Here is a 17124-nt window from a genome sequence, read left to right on the forward strand (position 1 = left end):
TCTCAGCAAGCTGGCCACTTGTTCTCTTCAAGCATTTAGGACCTTAGGTGCTATATCATTTGATAGTCAGGCACCATCAGCTTTCTTCACCACATTTGTATATGGACCCATTTTTTCTTCAGGGCTCATGTCGGGAAAGTGAGCTTCATGGAATGCTGGATTGTTAGAACAGTGTTCTTGTGTGAGGGAATACCTGAGTGGAGGCCCAATGTCCACCTGCAACCTTCATTCTTAACATATAGATATGAGTACATAGATCTGTTCCCTCTAGTTATATATAAATATATTTACATGTGTACATGCCTATATTTAGACATGTATAAATGTCCTTTGCCTCCTGATTCTTTCCTCTATTTCCTTTTACTCTGCTCTTGTTCCACTATCATGTTCTGTCTTCATTCAGGTTTAGTAATTCCTCACTGCTACATTGCCCTTAATTAAGCCCTACCAGGCATCCTACACCCTTCTCTCCATTGATTTTAGTTCACTTGTTATTCCCTTGTCCCTGGTTTAGTTCCACCCACCCCCATCACCCCACACTTCCTTTCTCCCACCTCCCCTTCTCCTGTATCCCCCTGGAGCCGTGGGTCCCGTTATTTTCATCTCGGAATTGTTTGTCCCACCTATCTTATCTAAATAGACAGGCATAGACATCAATAAGCACAAAAACCAGGCAAAGCCAAACAAAACAACAAAGGAAGTCAACACCAACAAACAAAACAGTAACAATAACAACAACAAAATAACAGTAAAAAGAAAGCCACTGACTGAAATGGAAAAGCCTATAAATCATTCAAGGTCTGTTTGCTTGACCTTTACGAGTGTTTTCCAATCGAGTCTGATGGGGTGCCACACTCTGTCTCCAAAGTTTATTGTTGGTATTCCCCCGGGATTTCATCCCTTTTGCCGCTCTGCTGCGTGCCCTTAGTGTTGCGCCCAGTGTGATGGGGTCAGATTTGGCGCAGTTCCTGCACTGTGTCTGCAGTGACGTTGTGCAACTAGTATGGTTACCTTTTTTGTAAATTGATTACAAGAATGTCTACTTAAAAATTCTTAGGTGTGCTTGATGTGATGAGCAGGAGTCTCATGACACAAACTAGCTGCTAGGTGTCCCCTGTGCTTGGCCAGGAAGGACTTATATTGTCTGTTTGGCCATGCGTTGCTGCTCTCATCTGGGTTGTCCATCACATACTGCCCTCTCCTGGGAGCTCAGGCCTTGTTTCCCACTTCTTCTGTGGGCTGCTTGTCTCAGAGGGTTTTGCCTGAGGACCTGTTGCCCCTCAGGGCTGCCCTTTGTTGTCTAACCAGGAATGCTCTGTCTTCTTAGGCCCTTCTCAAAGCCTGTTGCTAATGTGGGAATATTAGTCATGGATGGAACCATCTCTCTGAAGTGTTCTCAATTTCTTAAAGGAAAAAGAAGGAAGGAAAAGAGAGAAGGCGGCTGGCACAGAGAGAGGACGGAGAGTGAAGGAGTAGAGAGCAATTCTGCACAGTCTGCGGAGTAAACGTCAGGGCATCGGCGCTCTGGACTGGGATGGAACCATGGAGAAGGGGAATGGGTTTTCCTTGCTTCTGCACATATGAAGGGAAAATCCTCAGAGATGGCCTTGAGCAAGAGCAGAATTCCTTCATAAAGACAAGGTAAGAGGAAATAATGAGGAGATTAATCACACTGGCTTTATAGAAGATACAAGGTCTGTCAGAGCAAGCATTTTCAATTGCACACTTTAATAAAGATTTGTGGATCGGGAAAAGTGCCATCAGCACTGCCCATGCCGTTGCCCTGCAGTGAGCCTCTGTCTCATTCCTAGCAGACACAAAGGGACTTGGGAGAGGAGCAGAGGGGGAGGGTAAGATAATTACCTGGCCGGAATAGTAATGAGACATTCTGGCTCATGAACAGTTAAGAAAACACATATTTTCCTGGTTTGGAGGTTTATTCTGTACAGCCTCTGAGGATTAATGTCTGCTTTGAGAGGCGTGCATCCGTATGTGTGCTTGCATTTCTGCAGTAATTGCCGGATAAATGAAGGCTAACGGGCAGGTCAGGCCACGCACACTGATGGAGAGATTCAGTGTGGCACTGGGAAGCGGATCACTGATGCCCTACTCTGCATCCTTCTGCACGACACCACAGCCCTCTGGGCAAGCTCTGACAGTTCTAATCTTGTCGGACTAATCTGTGCTCGTCCCGATCCTCTGAGAGTCCAAAGCTGAGAGGGATTAAAAGTGCAAAATGTTATTTAAGGAACCGCCTGTGAGCAAGGAAGCAGGAAGGAGCCACACTCTGCTCCTACATGAAGGTGGTCGGGATAGAAGGTTCCTTCAGCATGCCTGAAAGTCTCAGGAAGGTCTATGTCAAGCCAGCGTCTGCCATTAGACAAGTCTTTCTCACCTAGCAGTCGTTTATTTGAGGATCCTGGGGGTGTATGTCTTTGGATCGGAGCAGCCTGTGGACACTTACTTTCCTTGCACTTGGGAGGCTGTGAGGTTTCTTCTTGTAATAAACACCACCCCAGACTGGGGAAGGTGCGCTGCTTGGAGGTGGAGAGGGTGACGGGCCTGGGGTGGATGGAACAAGCCCCCTGGGAGGGTTGGACTATGGAGCCTGAGGTAGATGAACAAAGAGCAGAGGTATGAGAAATGAGGTACTTTAGAGGAAGGGGCCGGTCTAGGAACAGAGAAGAAAAGCTGGGAAGTTGTTTTCTATGGAGGGAGAAGTCATTTCAGCATGAGTGTTGCATTTTGCCATCTGTCCTTTTGAATTACTTCAACTCAAGGGAAGTCTGATGCAAGTCTGTGGGGCGGTGTTAGGTGGGGAATAAGGCAACACGACAGTAGAGGATGTGTGGCCTGTCCAGATCTCCTCCCTGGTGATTCCAAAGTCATGACGATTGAGCTGTTTGCAAATCATGGAGATCCCACACGGTACAAAGTAGAATTGCATTCCACGTAGCTTTCTTGGCTGTAATCTTTATTGAAGTATATTGCCAAGCCACGACACCTCTGAGCGGGTTCAACCCTCCGAAATTTTAGTTAATATTTGAGTGAAAAACGTTTGCACCACTCAGGAACCTTACACACTTATTGGGGAGACTGTTCTTAACATTCCAGGTGGTAACCAGTCAAGAAGTGACTGAGGAGCCCCTGAGAACAGGCTGACACCGAGAGCCACTCAGTGAAGATACAAGAGGCAGCACAGGAGAGGACCCTTAGGGATTGGGATGAGGGAGAGGAGAGAAAGCTGGTGCTTGGGGGCAATCCAGTGTGTTACCTGTATTATTTCATTTATTCCTCACTGCAGGGAGCTCTGGTAGCCTATGGGCTGCTAAAATCAGAGCCAGCAGTTCAAAACCACCAGCCACTCCACAGGAGACAGATGAGGTTTTCAGGTCCTGTGAAACCTTACAACCTTGGAAACTCACAGGGGCCATTCTACTGTGGCCTACAGGGTCACTATGAGTTAAAATCGATTCCATGGCAGTCAATCCTTGTTACATAACTTTGAGGGTCAAAAGCTAGGTCACAGTTGGCAGAGCAAAGTCTCGAATCCTAGTCTCCCCTTTTAGAACATTTGTGCTAAAAGTCCCTACTTGGTCCTAGAACCAAGGCAGTAGCGAGGTGAGGGCAGCCTGGATTTTTGTAGTGATGGGCATAGAATGAGCAGAAGCATTGGAAAGGTTCTTGGGGGACCCATGTCTCCATCTGGATTGATGTACACATTGAACCTCATGCATGTGACGCGGACACTGACATCGAGAGCTCATGGGCCTCTACTTCTAAACTGTGGCTCCACAAACAACTCTTTCTTAATGAGCCCTGGCAGCTCAACACCTTTGGTGTTTCTAGCCTTTGAAATAGCCACGCCTACCCTTGCTGGATCCGGTTATAAAGTAAACTATGTTCTTTGAGAGCTGATGCATACTGATGAGTTGACGGCCGGTTTGGGCCAACCCATAGACTCATAAAAAGCAACAGGGTCTCAGGTACCCACACACTGGACATCCAAACACTTGGATCAAAGGCGCCGAGGATTTGCTCACGTTAAGGGTCCCGCTGCTCCCTGGAGAAGCAAGAAATTGAGATTCTTGTCTCCACATTCACACTGCACATCAAGAAGGTAAGGGGAGAAACTCTATATTGTCTCTGTGGGGGAAAAAAAGGAATTAATGCTGGTGAGAATTTAGTCTTTTTTTCCCCACCTCAAATCTAGACTAACTTGTCCATCCACTCCTAGGATAAAGTGTGGTTTCATTCACTAGCCTGATGCTCCTGAGCTGGAGATTACACGGTGATTACTAGGGGCGAGCTGCAGCGGCCTTCTTGCTGCCATCACACAGCCTGGGAGTCTGAGGCACTTGAAGCCTCTGTGAGTGTGTGACGTTATTTCTCTGGGAGACAGGAGAGATCAGGGTGGGTCTGTCTCAGCTGGCCACCCTGTAAATTAGCAGACGCCCTTGCAGGACTGCTGGGTCTCTCGCAGGCCGTTTCCATATTCAGGGTCGAAGATGCTATGAGGTGTTTTGAGGTCTGCTGTGGGCAAAGTTTATCTGGGGAAAGTGTACTGAGCCTATGACATTTCATTTGCCAGGACTGAGGTGCCTTTCGTTCATTTCTTCATGTAGAACTTTGTGGAATTTTGTACCATTCAGAATGAATGGATTTGGATTTTTCACCATTTGGTCAGTCCCTGTAGCAATGAATGACAAGTGTTCCCCTATAGTCTTATTTTAATAAGACTGCTAATAAAAATTTGAATAATAAACTAGCTTAACGTTTTTTTCCAAAAAATTTTTTTCACCAGTTTTATTGGCACATAATTTACATATGCCACACTTCAATCATTCAGTCCCATAGAAAAGAGTTGTACAGTCATCACCACGGGTTAGAGCACTTGCCTCCTTCTTGGACTTGTCCTTGGGCTCATCTAACAGACCGTGGGTTGGAGGGAAACGGGGACCTCTCTCCTGTTAGGTGAGCCTGAGACTGAATAGGCACAGGACTTTTCCACATACCCAGAGACCTTACACATTCTGTGCAGTTGTTCCAAAGTAAGTTTGTCATTTGCAACGGGAAACTACTAGGAAAGCAATGTTTTCTATAGGTGGGCAATACAAAATGGAGCAAAACGCAGTGGTTTCCATAGGAAGACTGCGATAGGCAAATACTCCACAGATGCCCCCCCTGTGGAACCCTGCACTGTCTCCCCAGCCACGAGCTGGACCTGTTTAGTCTGACTCCACTGCTTTGCTTAAATGGACTGCAATAACGCAACTTCAATTTTTCGAAGCATTATTGAGTAAGGTCCTTCAGGGTGCTATTCAAAAATTCCAATTTCACTGTCTTCTAGTCGATGCTACCTCACAGCGGCCATATAGGACAGGCCAGAACTGGCCCTGTGTGCTTCCGAGACGGTAACTCCTTCCATGAGTAGAAAGCCCCATCTTCCTCCCGCAGAGCAGTAGGCGGTTTCCAACTGCTGACCTAGCAGCCTAATGCATCAGTACCCTTTACGTCACCAGAGCTCAGAACATGTGTCCTTTTTCTATCCAGGCCAGGAAGGTATATTTCCTCAGGTGTGAGAAATCCATGTGGGCACAGGATTGAACTTCGAAAGAAACTGTGGAAGGAAATGTTTTTGTGAGTGGTTGTTGGGAGCCTGATGCTGGGTAGCATATCTCTCTCTCTCTCTCTCTCTCTTCCTCCCTATTTATCTCTAGCTCCTATTTATCATCACCAAGCCTGCTTTGTTCTTGGGAGGTCCATTTCAGAATTTTTCATGTCTACACACATCTTCTTCCTAGCAAAGCATTTGTGTGTGTATGTGTGTGTGTGTGTGAGCATGCGCGCATTTCCCTAGACCTTATCCCAGCTCACTGATTTTTTTTTAATGGATTCAGCTTTGGTTCACACATCATGGCTTCTAGCAAGTCTGTGGATCAAAGGTTTTCTGGTTCCTTCTCATAGACTTTTCACTGCTATTTTAGCTGTCATCAAGTGAACTCTCCAACTCAGGGGATCCCCACACACAATGCAATAAATGCCTCCTGGTCCTGTGTTACCCCATGATGGGTCGGGGATTGGACTCCTAGCATCCACAGGGGTTTTATTGGCTGATTTTTGGCAGTAGATCCTCACACTGCTCCTCTGATGCATCTTACTTGGAAGCTCCACTGAAACCTGTTTCATAACAACACACACCTCTACTTACATATGACCGGATATAAGCTACATTGTGTGGAGTGCTAACCACACGTTCCTACATTGAAGGCAAGAATCCTCCCACAAGGAGTGATCATTCCCCATGCCTCTGCAACTTAAGATGCTTATTTATATATGTTACTCTTTGTTGTCCTCATTGATATTATTATTATACAGGTAGATAGTTTGTTTAATTCACCTTTCACCAAGCTATATAATAAGGGCCTACAGTGTAAGTTCCTGGGGAATTACCAAATGGATTCTGTTCTCTGGAACTTCCAGTTTAGGGACGTATGTACACGGAAACAGGCTATTATACTCCAGAGGAATAAATCCTATGATGTAATGGATCATTACATGACAATGTAGTCATGATATAATCTCTTCATGATCAGGTAAGGATGGCTTGAACGAGATCTCCAGGTAGACAGGATAGGGCCTAGTAGGAGAAGGAGGAAGGGCACTTGGGAACAAGGAAATAGCATTTACAAAAATACTGAGCCACGAGAGAGCATAGCACACATGATACCAGGCTGATGTGTCTGGGAGTAGGTGGTGTGGGCAAGAATGAAGAAATAGGAGGCAAAAATTGCTGCAGAGTGCATGACAAAAGTCTAGCATGGAGTGTGGGGGGCTTGGGGAAGTGCCTGGAAGGCAGGGGGAATGCTTGGAACGCCTGAGGTTATATTTTAGCACGGTTGCTTTGACCAAAAGTGCGAGCCTATTGGAGTGGCATGCAACCATTACCCAGGAAAGCAGGCTAGAGATGAACAAGAGGCAGAATGGACAAGACTTCATGGCACAGGGGCTGTGGAGAGCGAGGACCGACCGGCTAGGAAGAGCGGGCGTCTCGAGCATCTGTGAGTTCACTGAGCAACTCCACGGAAGTCCTGCGAAGTTCAAATGATGAAAACAGGCCTTGAATTTAAAAAAAAGAAAATATTTTCTTTACATGCATCCTCATACGTCTGTATGATTTCTTAGCCAGAGAGAGGTGAATTAAAGGTCCTTAAATTTATGGGGTGTAAGGGACTATGTAAGGTACAGAACTGAATTTTAAAGTACCTCCTCAGAAATAAGCTTGTCTGCCAATTATTGTTATACCTATACCTATATGTGAAGAAGAGTTATACCTTATGGGAAGAAGAGTTATACCTATATGGGAAGAAGAGTTATACCTATATGGGAAGAAGAGTTATACCTATATGGGAAGAAGAGTTATACCTATATGGGAAGAAGAGTTATACCTATATGGGAAGAAGAGTTATACCTATATGGGAAGAAGAGTTATACCTATATGGGAAGAAGAGTTATACCTATATGGGAAGAAGAGTTATACCTATATGGGAAGAAGAGTTATACCTATATGGGAAGAAGAAGAAGTCCTAGCAGCCTGGATTCCTTTTTGCCCCTGTGTGTCTAGATCTTAAAAGAAACATTGCCTGCATCTATAGTTGGTTTGTCTGCTAAGCCTCACCATTCCCCCTTATGATGGGGGGAAGACAACATGTCACTTTTTTAGGGAATCTACGGTTGAGACAATGTCAGAGATGATAATGGTCTTGCTGAAAGTTAGAATTACCCACTATTGCCTCCGTGCTTAGATGAGCCAGACACTGTACTGAATCTTACCTTTGAACCCTCTCTATGAAATTACACTATTGTCAGTCTCATCTTCCAGTGAGGTGAAAATAACAGATGTGAAGGACAGAAATCAGTGGTATGTATTGAACTGCATCTGTCCCTCAAGTATGAATCAAAATCCTAACCCCTGTACCTATCAGTGTGACCTGGTTTGAGATTTTTGTTATGTTATTGAGGCCATGCCAGAGCAGGCTGGGTCCTAAATCTAACTACCTCAGAGTTATAAAGAGTAGATTCGATACAGTGGTGAAATGCCACAGAAAGACAGACCCACAAGGCAGAGGAATGCCCAGGATCGCCTGCCGACTACTAGAAGCTGAAGCAGACAAGGAAGAACCTCCCGCCTAGAACCATGCCTTGAATTTAGACTTCTAAGATTCTGGACTTCAAGATAAAAAAGCTCTGTTCCTGAAAACCACTCACTTGTGGTATTTCTATTACAACAGCTCTCAACACTAAGACAGACAATGCTCCTAAGTTTCTTCTCAACAAAGCCACATGGGAAATGTTTCTAAGACACACTCCGGGAAATGATGAGGCTGCTGTGGCTGGAGACAACTACCTCCAGGCCATTGTCATCATGAGCCACACCTGACCCGAGAACGGGTAATTTCTTAGTGCGCATGATGCCCTTCAGAGCACACTGGTTTAGAGACTCTGGGTCAAGTCGACGGTGTCAAGTCACACCAGTGGGTAATGGCAGGGATGAGATTCAAAGTCAGACCTACTGGGCAACTTCGTGCGCCGTCCCTTCTGCTCTTACTTTTCAGGTAGCATAACAGGTCTTGAAAGAGTAAGCAATTGGCAGGAGGGCACATCGTTTAAACTAATTGGAGAAAGCAGCATCCTAGGCTTGAATTCCTGACCTACTTCAGGAAAGCTAGCTCAAGGCAGTCCTAAGACTTTTCCCACAGGGATGAAGTGATTTTTTGGTCTCTTGAGCAAGCAATCCTGAGTGTTTATAAAGCCCCGGAGAGATAGACCAGTGCACACAGTATGCTGCCAGCTCAGGTTACCACTGACTGAATTCAGCCCAGGGATCACAGAGTTTGCTCAACAATGAACTGAGGAGAACTCAAGTGGTCATTAGTTTTAAGGATGTTCTTTTAGATATTATCTACTCTTTCTCCATCATCAGGTGGACATATTCAGAGGTGGAGATGATAGGTTGATAAGGGAGTTGAGAGAAAGCAGGAAAAGGCTATTCCACCTTTTTCTCAAGCCCCTGATCTGCCTTTGCTGATAAGATCATTCCCATTTTATATGTCGGGGAGGGAAAAGTATAATACTATTATGATTTAGGTTAAAGTCACAAGTGAATAGAAAAGTACTTAGACTTTCCCAGTCAGCCCTGGGTCCTGGAATATATGTTATTCACAAGTAGTATTAACTCTGACCTGATACAGCAGATATGTGATGGGCTTGATTCTGTGGTTCATAAATCTTCGTGAACAACTAGACTGTATGGAAATTGAAAGAAACATAGCACAGCAAAAACAAAAACCTTCCAAGAAGAATGTAAGAAAATTGATATGAGGCATTAAGGAGGTAGAATGAAGACCCCCAAAAGTGTTGATTACAAGCATAATATAACCCACATCCAAAGGGGACACTGCAGTCTACATGTTCCAAGTAGCTTTCTACTCTACGCACCCTTGCTTAGTTTATGATGAAAAATGCTCAGGGAAAGAGAGCCAACCATCCCTGTCAATTGTAAGATTTCAAGACAATTTCAAGACACACATGGAGTTCCCTGAAGAGCCGTGGAAGAATCCCAAGAATGGTGTAGGGAGCTGACAGCTTCAAACTACTGAGAAGCCAGTAGGGGTTCTGGCTCAACCCGTTTCTTCTTAAACTTTCATTATGGGCTCTATCTGTTAGATCTGATACCTGGACAAGTAGCATTGCTTGAAAAAAAATGCTCATTGGAAAACTAATTTTAAGGGCTCAAGTCTGGCTCACCCATTATATAAATCAAGAAACTAACTGCAATGATTTGCTCAGTTCCCAACAAAACTACAAATATGAGTTCACCCAATGGCTCTTTGGCTCACTAATTCTTCAGGCAAAGAAATCTACTGTTATTTTTCCAAGTCACGTTCTCACTATTAAATAGTCACAGTGAGCATATTTTCTGTCCTGTGCTACATTCTGTGGCTATCATGCCTTGTAAATGTATGTTTACTTAGATGTATTTCTCTTACCTGTACCTCTAAAAGGAGTTGTTTTTTCTAATGCTTCATGAAATACAAGCCAGAACTGTCTAGCTATTTAGAATTTCCCAAGATAAGTGAGCCACCCCCCACCCCTCCTTGAACTGAGCAAACACTAAAATTTCTTGTCTCAGATTCAGGAGTTGCATTTCCCAGGGTATACCAATGGTCCAGTGTTCCCAGGGAGCTTATTTAAATAGGCAACACAGCATAGTTGAAAGCAACAGGCTAATACTATCTTTGCAGAATTAGAACAGCCAACTTTTTCTCAGGTGATTATGCCCAGGGAAAGACTCATGGTTGGTTGCCCTTGATTGAATTCTTGGGAGCTTTCTGGATCAATCTGGATTTCCTATTTGTCCTTGAGGAGCTCACCAGAACTCAGCAACTATGTTCCACTGTTGCTAGCCTCTCAGGGGAAAGGACTTCATGATCTGATCACTGAGAGTCCAAATCTGATGCTGAGATGCTCAAGAGATAGCCCTAGCCTTGTGCTTGAAGGCGTAGATGACGGGGTGGGTCTACTGATGAATTATGCATAGAATGTTGAGAAATAGGAGCAGGCTCAGAATTAAGTCAGAATAAAGGCGATAGGATCACATTAGAGGCCACAAGGTAGGCTTTTTGTTGTTGTTTGTTTTGTTTTGTTTTAATGAGAAATCATAGTCCCTACCCCGAAGAAATCCCATGTCACTTACTCTTGGTCACAAGTTTTTTGCATGACGGTGGTGGGTCTCCAATTGTCCCTTACTCAAATGGAGCATGGCGTCACTGGGTGGAATAAACAGTTAACGTGCTTGGCTTCTATCCAATAGATTGGAGGTTCAAAGCTACCCAGAGACACTTCAGAATAAAGACCCGACAATCTACTTCCCCAAAAGCCAGCTATTGAAGATCTCATGGAACACTATTTTACACCGATGCATGAGATCAACGTCCACCAGAAGAGACTTTTTGGCAGCTGATGTATTGGTCACGTGAAGCCTCAGCTCAGAGTTAGGGTTGCGCTGCCCATGGTGTACTCTTAAACCAGGGTCGACCGCTTTGGCTCTCTGGCTTATCTTTAGGCTGCCTCACCGACCTCCTCCGTGGGCTTGCAGTCACTGGGTGCAAACTGCCTTGCGGCTTCCTTTCCTCGGCCGCCTCAGGGATCCCAGAGCTGCCGTAAACCCCGGCAACCGAGAAGTCAAGGGCTGTTCCCTTCTCCTCTGTCCCCTGCCCGCCTCTTTGCTCGCCCCACCGCTCGCTGCGCTTGCCTCCTTCCCTCAAACATGTCTCGTGTTCTCTTCTATAGCTCGACCACTCTCTTTTCATGGCGCCATGCTATCCTCCCAACTGCGCCTGCCCCGAGTCAGGCCGTATTCATCCTGTGATATAAGTAGGCAGGGCTTCAGCAAACAGTCAACTGCTCTCAGCTAGCCGTTCTACTCCAGGAAAAGCAGTGGGTGGAAGCTGACAGCCTGATATTTGCTGTCTTGCCTGCTTAGCCATATGGATGCGAGGACCCCAGGGACTTTGACAACCAGACCAGAGGCAGGCTAATTTTCAAATATAGATACAGCCAACTTCATGAATATTTAATTGGTGACTATTGACCAGATGCTAAACCATCTCTAGGACCTGTCTGCCGCTGAAGATATATAGAATAATCACTATCTGATAGAATCACCTGTTGGGTTTTTAAAAAAAACAAAACATTATTAGCCTTCCCTGCCAAGGATGGTGTTAATAAAACAATCTCCTACCTTGTGCAGAACATGCTTTGCTTTTCAAAGTACTCTCGGCAGGACCTAGCAATATGGTGTGCCAGGGAAAGAGCTGTGGAATGTTGGCATGTTGGTGGGTGGGGAGCTGGATGTCCTGGTCTGAGATGAACGCTTTCCTTCCACCCTCCCTGGTTTCAGAGCCCCTCTCTCTGCCTCTCACTTTTCCAGGCAACTCCAGACCAGGTTGGGATCACGTTTTCCTTTCTGCTCTCTTGGCCTCTAGGCCCAGCTCGGCAGCAAGAATCACGGCGCGGTTGTGCCTTTCCGGTTCTCTGCTTCGTGGGCTACCGTGGTCACAGGCTCTACCTTTCCAGTACACTGGACAGGACGAATGTTCAAGGGCTCCGTCGGTGACACCTTCGGTTTCCTTCCGTGAAAATCTGAAATCCTACGTTTAGTAATAGCAAAAGGCACTTCCCAAGCTCCTTGAATGGTCTCTTCCTTCAAGTCATTTTTGCATGGAGCCTGTTGATCCATGTCTGCATTTATCCATGGATTAATCCCACAGTGGGAGATCAGGTTCTTCTTTCAGATGGACAGCAACTGCGCTTCTACTTTAAATTGGAATTTCATTGGAAACCTGTCCTGGTGTCGTCTTGTCTTTTCTGTCAAAAAGGTCTTCCTTAAATCTAACTGGAGTCTCTCTTTTTTTTAAAATTCCAACTAACTTTAGTGCAGTTTGTCACACAGTCACCAGAATTTTCAAACACTGCATCATTAATCTACATGATGGCTGTGATAGGGAGACATGATTATTATTATTGTCACTTAACCAATGATAACGCTGGAGATTCATGCCCATTTCAGGGTAATTATATGCAGGCATCTTTCCAGAAATTCCCAGACTTCCACGCCTGTTTAAAACATGACGTGCTCAAGCAGTGCCCTTGGTAAGAGTCCATGGATGCTGCTGCAGATGTACTTGCCACCAGGGCAGGCTGGTGAGGAGCAGAATTACTGTCTCACCTTACTCTTCCTGGTCCTGCTTAGTACCCTTTCTCTCTCGTTTTGCCATTGCTATCCCTACCATCCTTGGCACCCGGTGTCCTAGTGCTTTTTGGAACATTTCAAGGTCATTGCTCACTGCTGTGGTTTTCCTGGCCCTTATCACAATCTATAATTGCTGTTTATTGCGTGCCTTTTTATGATTTGTCTAGCTCCCCCACCTTCCTAGTATCAGTCTCGTTAATGTTGTATTCCTTAGAAAGTGATAAATGTTCGATATTTATTAATGTAAGAAAAAGAATGAAGGCACAAGCATATAAGGACATAATAAAAAAACTCAATAGGAGAAATCAACTTTTCCCTAAACCATCTCTTCAGCTACCTCCCCTAACGTAGGTGTCAGAATTTGTTCATTTTATGGGTTAACTTTTTAGATCCTTGTTCTCACCACATCTTGGCTTCTCATAAACTGTTTCATCTAAGCTATCTGACCACTCTGAATCACAGTTTGCACTCCTAGCAAAATGGAGAGGATTGTGGCAAGTCCATGGGGTCCCTATGAGGATTAAATGAAACGTCTCTGAGAGCTCCAATCATAGTTTCTAGCACATGATAAGCATTCAATAATGTCTGCTCCTTTGGCCCTGAAGTTATTTTTGGCCTTGGAAGGGCCAACCACCCAACCCTAGTCTTGTAAAATAAAATTAAACTACATAATACCCCTCTAATTGCCTGTAGAGGGTGGCCACCAAGCTTGATTGAAAGGTCGCCTTAGAGAGAATAAACTCTTTTGCTGTCTCATCAGCCTCTAGATCTGTGTCCCAGAGATCCCATTATTCAGAATGTATTTTAATGAACTTCTTCTAATAATTAAGCCCATGAGAGACTGGATCACATGACTTAAATGCCACAGTAGGCTGAATTCTGACTTTCTAGACCACATGCCTCACCTGTGGCACTGTAGGCTGGGGGAGGACAACGACTTTCATTCACCTCAGAAGTGTTTGTAGAGTATCTCCTATGTGGCAGTCACTGTTACAGGTGTTGAGGATTCAGGAGAAAACCCAGCAGGTTACTTTCTTGGAACATGTCTTCTAGTGAGAGGGTATAGACAATAAGGTAACACAGAATGAACAGGTAGACAGACAGACATGCGATATGGCATCTGACAGTCGTAAGATTTGAGGGATATCAAGCAGAAAGAAGTCATGGAGCTGGCTGAGGCAGAAGTGGAACTATCTTAGTTTGGGTGTCAGCAGAACTTCAGCCCAAATGATGGCTAGGAGCTGCTGCAAGAAGAAGGAAGAAGACTCAAGACAGAACAGTCCAAGAGCGAGGGAGCAGAAATGTGAGAGTGAGGGAAAGGAACAAGCTGGCGGGAAGGTGGGAAGCAAAGGAAGATGACAGGAGTGGGGGTGACAGACGCATGGCAGTGTTCAGGCTACACAGAGCCTCAAGGCCACCAGGGCAAGGGTAAATTGAGAAAGGCTTAGTCAAGGCAACAAGGTGATCTGATTTACCTGACTGAATACCTTCTTGCTCGGAGTATCAGGAATGTGTGATCACCTGCGTGATGAAGATGCAGAGAGAATAATTGGAAAGTAATTCTTAACTCGAGCAAGAAGTCATGGTGGCTATGAGATGAGGAGATGTAGGCATATAGGTTCTGAATATATGCTGTAGAAGGGGAAGTTAGGAAATAATGATGGATTAGATGTGAAGATGAAAGAACATCACCACCATTGGCTCGTAAGTTTTCACTTGAACTAGGCAGGTGGTTGTGTCACTAAAATAACCAAGGAAGATCCAGATTAAACAAAATAACTATCAAATCACAGCATATTAGGTGCTAAAAATAAAAAAATCTGTATGAATTTTAATGCAGGCTGCTTCTCTGCAGGGTATTTGAGGGGAGAGATATGCAAGGTGTCAATCACCAGGCTTGTGCTCTGGCTTCCTCTTTGTCTGGAAGGCTGGTCATGCTAACCTCAGAGGAAATTCAATTGGTCTGATACAATTTGATCTTCCTGGTCTAATCTAATCAACATTCTGTGTCAATCTTTTTCTTTCTGATCCTTGACCTTTTTTTCCCCTTTGTCAGTTTTCTCCAACAGCTAGACAAGCAAAGTCCTTCCCATCTATGCTCCATGAACCCCGGGATACCCATTGCAGGTCTTCTTCTGTAAGTAGTGAACAATCACTATCTTGCATGCCTAGATGTTCTGGTAGGAGAGCCTTCTTAATGAAGGAGCACATATTAGGCTGGAGCAGAGCAACAAGGCAACACGTACCCACTGACGTCGAATTGATGCTGGCTCATAGTCACCCTATAGGACAGAGTAGAACTGCCCCTGTGGGTTTCTGAAAGTGTAACTCTTTATGGGAATAGAAAGCCCTGTCTTTCTCCTGCAGAGGCACATCAACATGACAATAAAAATCAGCAAACACACACAAACAATGCTCCCAATGAATTGTGTTGCCCAACAGTCAGGAACCAGCAACCCTTTGTAGCCACATCTACTACACCTCCTGCCTAACACCCAGGGAGAGTGCCATAAGCCCCTTCCAGATGCACTGGATTGATGACAGCAGCCAAGATCTGACTAGTCTGCTTTCAGCTGTTGTACATTACCAGTGATCAGACTCATGCCCACTCTCCGACTTACTATCTAACCCACCTGAAGACAGGCAAGGAGTGAAGACAGGCAAGGAGTAGCCAATCTGCCCACTGCCTGGATATATTAAGTAAATAAAAAATTTTTAATCAAGGTGAAGTAAACAAATATACAATCAATATACTAATATAATAATACAACAATATTTTAGAGAAAAAAAACAATTTCATCTCACACATAGGAAAACAATTTCACAAAACACAAAAAGATTACATGTCTCAAGCATGTGACCAGTGTATAGGGTCAGACATTTTTCTGTGGAAGAAATGGAATTGGTACTACCTGATAACGAATTCAAATGAACGGTATTTATAACCCTTCAACAAATTCAGGAAGAGATCAAGGAAAACTAAGATAATAGTAATGAAAGTATAGACAAAGTCAAAGAAAATATGGTGAAAACTCTAGAAGAATTCAGAAAAAATCAGACAAGAACATACTGACAGAAAATTTGAAAAATTAGAAACTATACAAACTCAACAAATAGAAATGCACAAGATACATATTTCAGAAATAGAATAGCATTGAAAGAGCAAAGAAATAGAATTGAATTACAAGAATCTACATATAACCTCCTCCCTGGGGGATGGACAATGGAGAAGTAGGTGAGGGGACACGTCAGACAGTGTAAGATATGACAAAATAATAATAATTTATTAATTATGAAGGGTTCATGAGGGGGGTGTGAGGAGGGAGGGGGAAATGAGGAGCTGATATTAGGGACTCAAGTAGAAGCCAAATGTTTTGAGAATGATGATGACAACAAATGTACAATTGTGCTTGACACAATGGATATATGTATGGATTGTGATAAGAACTGTACGAGCCCCCAATAAAATGATTTTTTTTAAAAGGAAAAACTGAAAAAAATTGCTGAAGACTGTTGGAATAAAATCTAATGTCATGAAAGAAGCTCAACAAACCCCAAATAGGACAGACTTCAAAACAAAAACCACTAAGATGTATCATAATAAACTTTACAAAACCAAAGACCAAGAAAGAATCCTCAAAGCAGCTCAGAAAAAAACACAAAGTTACATACAAAGAAAAACTCATATGACTAAGATCTGATTTCTCAGCAGAAGCCATGTAGGCAATAAAGCAATAGTATGACATATATAAAATCCTGAAAGAAAAAAACGCAATCAAGAATTACATATCCAGTAAAATTGTCCCTCAACTATTATGGTGAAATTAGGATATTCCCCGATAAACAAAAATTAAGGTGATTTTTAAAGTCCAGACCAAACTTAAAGGAAATGCTAAGGTAGTCCTTCAGCCAATGATTCAAATAAACAAACAAACAACACCCCTCCCCCCAAAAAATATCTAAAACCTAGTAGCAGGGGAGAAAGAGAGGGGGTTTTAAAAATACTTAATCAAAGTAAAACAATAATGTAGAGAAAAGGAAGCATAAGGCAAGCAGGACAAAAAATAAACAAATAGGAAGACTGAACATGAAAAGAGATCAATCAGAAAGTCTAGTTTACATAATGGATTACATAAATTAAACAATAATGACCGTGGCATGTGTGATCAGGTTACACAATACTTGCTATTTATTCTTCTGTAACTGCAGGCCAAGGACAGTTGGCAATACAATTCCTGAAGGGAATGTTCTACATCCTTTTGTGCAATTCTCACTGCCGGCCTTACAGTTAGCAGCCCAACGGTGACCAC

Source organism: Tenrec ecaudatus, chromosome 12, assembly GCF_050624435.1.
Source record: "Tenrec ecaudatus isolate mTenEca1 chromosome 12, mTenEca1.hap1, whole genome shotgun sequence".
Lineage (NCBI taxonomy): Eukaryota > Metazoa > Chordata > Mammalia > Afrosoricida > Tenrecidae > Tenrec > Tenrec ecaudatus.